The 7070-nt window shown below is 42.1% G+C and overlaps 1 long non-coding RNA gene across 7 annotated transcripts; it reads left to right on the plus strand.

Annotated features, from left to right (window-relative positions):
* Nucleotides 1-383: 383 nt before the first annotated feature.
* Nucleotides 384-5786, plus strand: LOC119334321. 7 transcript variants are annotated; one of them, XR_005161276.1, is made up of 8 exons: nucleotides 384-998; nucleotides 1453-1620; nucleotides 2082-2253; nucleotides 3106-3219; nucleotides 3595-3601; nucleotides 4034-4213; nucleotides 5003-5105; nucleotides 5546-5786. It is a non-coding gene; the product is annotated as an uncharacterized LOC119334321 (long non-coding RNA). The 7 variants fall into 7 exon arrangements; XR_005161274.1 differs by having other exon boundaries at nucleotides 3595-4213; XR_005161275.1 differs by lacking the exon at nucleotides 3595-3601.
* The last annotated feature ends 1284 nt before the right edge of the window (nucleotides 5787-7070 follow it).

Here is a 7070-nt window from a genome sequence, read left to right on the forward strand (position 1 = left end):
AGAGAAGTTGATAATTTTTTTTAGAGTATGCGGTTTCCAATTTTTGGTCAAATTGTCTTCATCTATTGTTAGGGATTTTTCACAATTTTTGGCAAAAGTTTTCAAGTTTATGAATTTTTATACATAATTTGAAATTCCAAAATTGTTGCCAGAGTTCAAGAAATGGTTAGTTCATAAGAAAATGTTCATGTTGATTTATAATGAATAAAATTGCAAATTGCATTGAACATACAAAGGATGAAGGGGGTGCTAGGCAGGCTCACGCTATCCACGTGTCGCTATGAATAGTCCATGAGCGAGCGGCCCGCATCGCCCCCACCCCCACCACGAGCCATCAGCCCGCATCTCCGCTCGCACACCAGGCGCCGCTCCCCCGCTCCCCCGCTCCAACCGCCTCTCCTCCGCTCCCCTCCCCTCTCACGAACCCTAGTGCCGCCACACCCCGTGCAGCGGCCGCATCCCTTCCCGCTCTCCACTCGCCGCGCAGCCGCCGCATCCCTGCCCGCTCTCCACCCACCTCAGTCGCCCCCTCCCACACCTCTCCTCTGCCCCGAGACCCCCAGCCACACAACCCCAACTCCGGCGGTCTCCTCTCCCTCCAGCGCCGCCGCTCTACCCTCTTCCGTGACCCTCACCTTCCTTCCTCTTCAAAGGAAGGGATGGGAAGGGAAGGGGAGGGGAGGCCCCAGATCAAGCGGAGCGACACAGCGGCACCGGCACGGGTGCGCCGTCGTCTACCTGGTCCTCGAACCGGCCGTTCCCCTACTGACCATGGCCTCCTCCCCCTCTCTCTGTATCTCCCACACGGCGGCGCGGTGCAACCGGCGACGATGGCTTTCTGGCAGGCACGCCACTTCCTGTTTTGCGGCGTGTGCGGCACCCTCCTCGACTTCAACTCCCAAGCATCCTTGTGTGTTGTGTCTGAAAATCCCGTGGCTAATGCAAGACATGCCCCTTGTTTTCTCAAAATCAATGAATGGTTCCAGGCAAATAACTAGGTCTGCAAGAATAATTTTATACGTTCAATGCTCATTCAGTTTGGTGCTTGTTTGAATGTTTCTCCATTAAGCTTTCTTAGACTCCTCGAATTCAACTGAGCCAGCGGTTATGAATTCACAGTATACTTGATATACTCCTCAAATTCAACTGAGCCCGCGGTTATGAATTCACAGTATACTTGATATAGGGCAATATCGATGTCTTCTGAACCTTTAGATCAGTATTTCAAAAGAGTATCAACAGAGTGAGAGTTCATTTCTTTAGAGCATTTGTTATAATCCACCATTTTGTATTTGCCAATTGCCATCAACTGAGTGGAAGTTCATTTCTTTAGAGCATTTGTTATAATCCACCATTTTGTATTTGCCAATTGCCTTAATTTTTCTCTATCCACTAGGCCCTCGGCATTCTTAGAAGGTCGTCTCATAATTTCTGTGATTCTTCCCTCTATAGATGGCTTAAAATGGAGGCTTGCATGCCCAAGGCAGGTGGTTAAGGCCCTCTTTAGTTGGTGTGGTAGTGGTGAGTGGAATGCACGATGCAGCAGCCTGGAGAAGTGGCCAACACGGCTTAGGAAGCGCCCCACCTGTGAAGCGATACATCTGATGCCAACATACCAAGGTGAGCATCGCCTACTTCCCCACTCTGTATATATGCAGGCCTGTGTGATTTACTCTGCTTCTTCCTCCCCTTTTAATTAATTAATCTCTTACTGAGCAGAGCATGCTCTTTAGGTTGTTAGCACAAATGATATAGTTGAATTAGTCTTCTTTTACTGGTGGTTTTTGGTAATGACTTACTATGCTTCACATATTTCGAAAAGACTATGCATTTACATTTCTGCTGTCAAAGAAACACGTTCTTAAGGTAACTGCAGGCAAACCAACAGATTCGACTTCCGTTGTGCACATGTTGTTTTATTGAATGTCACACCTACTTTCTGCAAGATATGACTTTGCCGGTCTCAAGTATTACTTTCACTTATTCGATGGTGTTCATATAGCACATTGGTTTATGGCAATGTTTGGTGTAATTTCGTAGCATCCTTACAATTTTGTTTGTTCATCTGGACATCCATGTAGGGACTTGAACTCATGGACAAGGCATCATCCTTATTGCAAGATATAATCCTGGCCGGCGGAAGTACAGTGACACAAAGAACCCGGGCGTCGTCTGCTTCCTGCATCGGCAAGCAAGCGGCGGAGCTTCCAACGGGCAGAAATGCATGCGTGTTGGACTTATGACACAACTGAAGTATGTAACTGTATTTTGTTATTCCATCTCTTTCTTATTTTGTTATGTGCTTATACTTCAGACATAGGTTAGGGACCTAGAATACATCATGTGCGGTTACCATCAAAGTTGTAGTTGTAGGTTATAGTTACAATCCTTCAGAAATAATCACGAGTTGGCCTATCATTGTTGTCAGGAACGCACATTATTGCCCTTATTGTGTACGTTCATTTTTCCTTAAAAAAAGGTAATGCACACGACACGATAGGGATACATCATGCACAACATCGGAAAATGCTACATAAAGGAGGAGAGTCTTACAATACATCTTGCTAAATTATGGTGTGTCTCTATAGTACCCAAGGGTCCAAGAGAGTCTTACAATAAAATGCTACATATAACTAAAAGAGGAGAGTCCCTGCTGTGAGTAGCAAGTCAATTTCTACCAGGGAAAACTAATAAATTCATTTTTTTTTTCAATGCTAAATTTACTCGAAGATTATATTTCTGTATTTCCAATATGGTGTGGAATGAGCGTACTATAATAATTATGGATAACTTGTCGCTTCTGACAAAGTGCTCCACACACGACAATGTCGGGACGATAACTACATGACCGAGGGATCCAGCGGCCGCTGCTGGGCTGGGCTCGAGATTCCTCGGCTGGATTTAATCATCGTGCACGAGTCGTCCAAACTCTATCGTCCCCGTAGCACTGCTCCAAGCTAATAGTCTGAGTGTGTGTCTTCTTCATTTTTACGTTCATCAGTTTGTACCTTTTTTTTAAATATTCAATATATTTGACAGTAGGTCTGGTTTTGCCTATCTTTCCTTGATGTTGCCTCCAAATTGATTTCTTTTTTTTCTTTCAAGCTACAACAGTGAGTTCACCTAAGTATCTTGATGTGTCCTCGTATATGTTTGGCTTTTTGTTGGAATGTTGTTGGTTGTCCTCTGAAGCGACACTTCTGATGCCAACATACCAAGGTGAGCTTCACCTACTTCCCCACTCTGTATATATGCAAGCCTGTGTGATGTACTCTGCTTCTTCCTCCCCTTTTAATTAATTAATCTCTTACTAAGCAGAGCATGCTCTTTAGGTTAATAGCACAAACGATATAGTTGAATTAGTCTTCTTTTACTGGTGGTTTTTGGTAACGACTTACTATGCTTCACATATTTGGAAAAGCCTATGTAATTACGTTTCTGCTGTCAGATTGTATACCATGTAAATTACAGGAGCACAATGTACCTTTGCCTTCAAATACGAAATTACTTGCGAGCAACTGAATGCCATCTAAAATTCATAGCTACAAAAGAAAGGCCTTGATATGCAAATAACTCTCATTTTAAATCGTGTAGAGTGCAGGTACCAACTTGTCCTGCTTCAATGATCTGTGGCTCCGAAGGGAATTTACTACTAGGAACATATGCAATGTTTGGTTATCTATGTCCATCTAACTGTCAAAAACATCTGTGGAATGCAAAATGGACTGTGTAATACTTCTTGAAGAGGCAATGCTTGTTATCTGTATGCAAGTTTCTAACCGCATTAGCAGGAAAAAGTTTGGTTTCTGTTAGTGTAATCTTCAATATATCATTTTTGCTGCTTGGAACCGGACCTTCGATCTTCTGTTCCGCATGATATTTATTCTCCGGTGAAGTAGTAAAATAAATGCATAGTCTGCCGGCCCTCGCTAAGAGCCCAGCTGATTTAAAATGTGCCAGTGTGCTCCTTCTATATCTACATGTGATGCACATTTATGCCTGACCAATCCATTGGATTGAATTTGTACTGCAGGTTTTACTAAAAAAATCCATTACCATCACAAGTTGTATGTGGCACAGGTGCTTATTTAGGCAATGCGTAGTCTTAATGTGAGGAGGTGCCGAGATACACGAGGGGTTGGAGCAGGACTGCAGGAGGAGGCGAGGATATGTTTTGTTTCAGATCCACCTGATTAATCCCAAATTTTGCAAGGTCTGCTTCTTATGCAGAGCTTTCTTTTGATGAGCAGCCTAGCCAATTAATTACAGTTAGTCCTTTTAGTTAGATTTAGTATTAGGTGAATTATTTGCTTTTGTGTCGATGAACAAATGAGTCTTATTTATTTTTGCTTTAGATTATTATCGTTTTCGATGTTGGTTTGAAGTTAAAAGTGAGAAATAGATTAGGTGACAGGGATATTGTGTGACAAACTTTTATTTTGTCTTGTGTTTAATCCTATTTAGCTTTTGTAGATAACTCTATGATAGCATCTGTACTGACAACAGTTAGATCGTGTATGTCGTAGAATGTTGAGTGCTTGAATTAACTTGATGACCACAATAATTTGTATAGCCGGAAGAAATAGTGATTATATTCGAATCACCTCCTTTTAGCTAAGAGTAGTAGGCAATCTCACTTTAGCTAAGAGGGGCAGGCAAGTGTGAGTCAAATAAAAGGAATGCAAGAACTCAAATTTAGCCTGATAGACGGTTATTTAAATAATTCTGTTTTACTTTATGGGAATTGCACAATGTAGATATTCATAGTGGAATGGGCTTCTTTTCTTCCATAATGTATTTCATGAGCATGGTCTCCAACTCCTCATCTTGAAACATTAGTTTGGAGATTTCTAGAGAAAATAAAATTCTTGTAATAATTTCAGATTTTACATGATCAGTAGAGTAGGAAGGCTTTCAAGAATTCGTAAGATAGTTTTGAACTCTTCTCAAACTGAAAGGATCATATACTGACGCAAACAATTTATGTATTGTTTTGTGCCAGTTTGGATTACTCTGAGCAATTCTCTCCGGAGTTGAGAGTACTCTGAGCACTGCCCATAGCGCGCCACGACGACTGTTTGCACATCAGGAGCCTCGCGACGCAGGTCATCTCTCTATCTTCTCCTCCTCCAGCTTCCCTCCCTTCAGGTCTCATTGTAGCCTTTATGTGCGAGAGGCTTGATTATGGGCATAAGCAGAACAGTTTTCCATTTCATTGGTGCGTGCGCAAGAGCAATGAACTCGGAAGGGTTTCTTTTCTAATGTGATTTGCTTCATTCCTAAACATAGCTCATCGTCTGTGCCCTCTTTTTGGTCCATGACATGGATATTCCTATTGAAACAAAGGTCTGGAATTCACAGTTTGATGGATTGGTAGTCGTTACAGTATTCCTCGTTTTCCTGTTTGCCTGGTCTCCCATTGCTATGTTGGATGAAGTTTTACTATGAGAAGTTACATGCATGAGGCATGATAGATGCATTCCTCATATTCTTTCTATCTGCTAACTTTGACTTCCTTTTTTCTCATACATTGCTCCTTCTATAGTCCTCATATGACCACATCCTCAGAAGACAATAACAAGTCTGCTTATTCATGCATGCACACCCTCAGAAGACCACAATCGGCCTGAGAAATCTTCTCTGCTCAAACTATGTATGATTATCTACATGAGGCATCTCTGCCTATGTTGCTTGCTTTTTGAAAGCATTGTAAATGGCTATCAAAACTTCTTATAACGCTATGTATCAGCATCGTACCTAAGTATATATTTCCTTGTGACTAAATATTCTGACGAGCTTGCTTCGAATGCTTGTTTTGCTCTCCGCCCTTTGCGCCATTGACGCAACGGGTCATCTAGTAAGTATTCAAATTAGGAAAAACTACATGCTCACGGATGCACCCGCTGGCCTAGTCTAGCACACTCCTCTCAACCCGTATTTTTTTGACTATGAATAAATGGACCTAACTATTCTAAGCATGTGGACATGCCCATATTAGGCATCCATTCCAGGTTTGAATGAATTCTGACACCATTCACATGTTGTAACATGTCCGGCCATTTATCGGCCTTTTTTCACCGTGAAAACTCAAAAAAATGCAAAACTTGTTAAAAACCCAAACAATTTGACATGACACCTTGAATTGGTCATGGGCCCTGAAAATAAATTGGGGCCATTTCAAAGGTGTCAAAAAACAATGTGCTCTCATACGGAGCCTTCTGACCACCCCGGACACCCACCGTTGTACATGGTCTAGTTTCAAACATTTTTAAATGACACCAACATATGCTAGCAGATGGGCATGCCCATGGTAGGCATCAATGACATGTTTTAACGAATTGTAACACCGTATGCGAGTTGTGCCACGTCCAACCATTTATCGGCCATTTTTCACCTAGAAAACTTCACAAAAGTGCATGATTTGTCAAAAATTAAACAACTGAGCACGGTGCCTTTAAATTGGTCATATAATCACATGGAAAGAATTTGAGCTCATGTGATGGATACCAAGAAAACGTGCTCTCAAACGGACCCTTCTGGCCTACGTGAACACCCTCCATTGAACATGATCTATGTTTGGACATGCATGGAATAATCCCAAAATTTCCAGCTAGGTGGACATGCCCATGGTAGGCATCCATGCCAGTTTGAATGAATTTTCACACCGAATGCAAGTTGCATCACGGTGTGCCATTTATCGGGCTTTTTCACCGAGAAAACTCCAGATAATGTAAAACTAGTCAAAAACCCAAACAACTAGGCATGATGCATTGAATTGGTGATACAATGTTATAAAAACAGTTCAAAGACGTCAAAAACAAGGTGTTCTGAAATGGAGCCTTCTGATGACACCCTCCGTTGAACATGGTCTAGTTTTGTATGTTATTGAAATGATGCCAACTTTTGCAAGCAGGTGGGCATGCCCATGGTAGTGATCAATGATAGGTTTGAGCGAATTCTAACACCGTATGCAAGTTGTATCAAGTCTGGCCAATTATCGTCCTTTCTTGATCGAGGAAACTGTTCCAAAATGCAACATTCGTCAAAAATCAAAACAACTTGGCATGGTG

Source organism: Triticum dicoccoides, chromosome 7A (assembly GCF_002162155.2).
Source record: "Triticum dicoccoides isolate Atlit2015 ecotype Zavitan chromosome 7A, WEW_v2.0, whole genome shotgun sequence".
NCBI classification, from domain to species: domain Eukaryota; kingdom Viridiplantae; phylum Streptophyta; class Magnoliopsida; order Poales; family Poaceae; genus Triticum; species Triticum dicoccoides.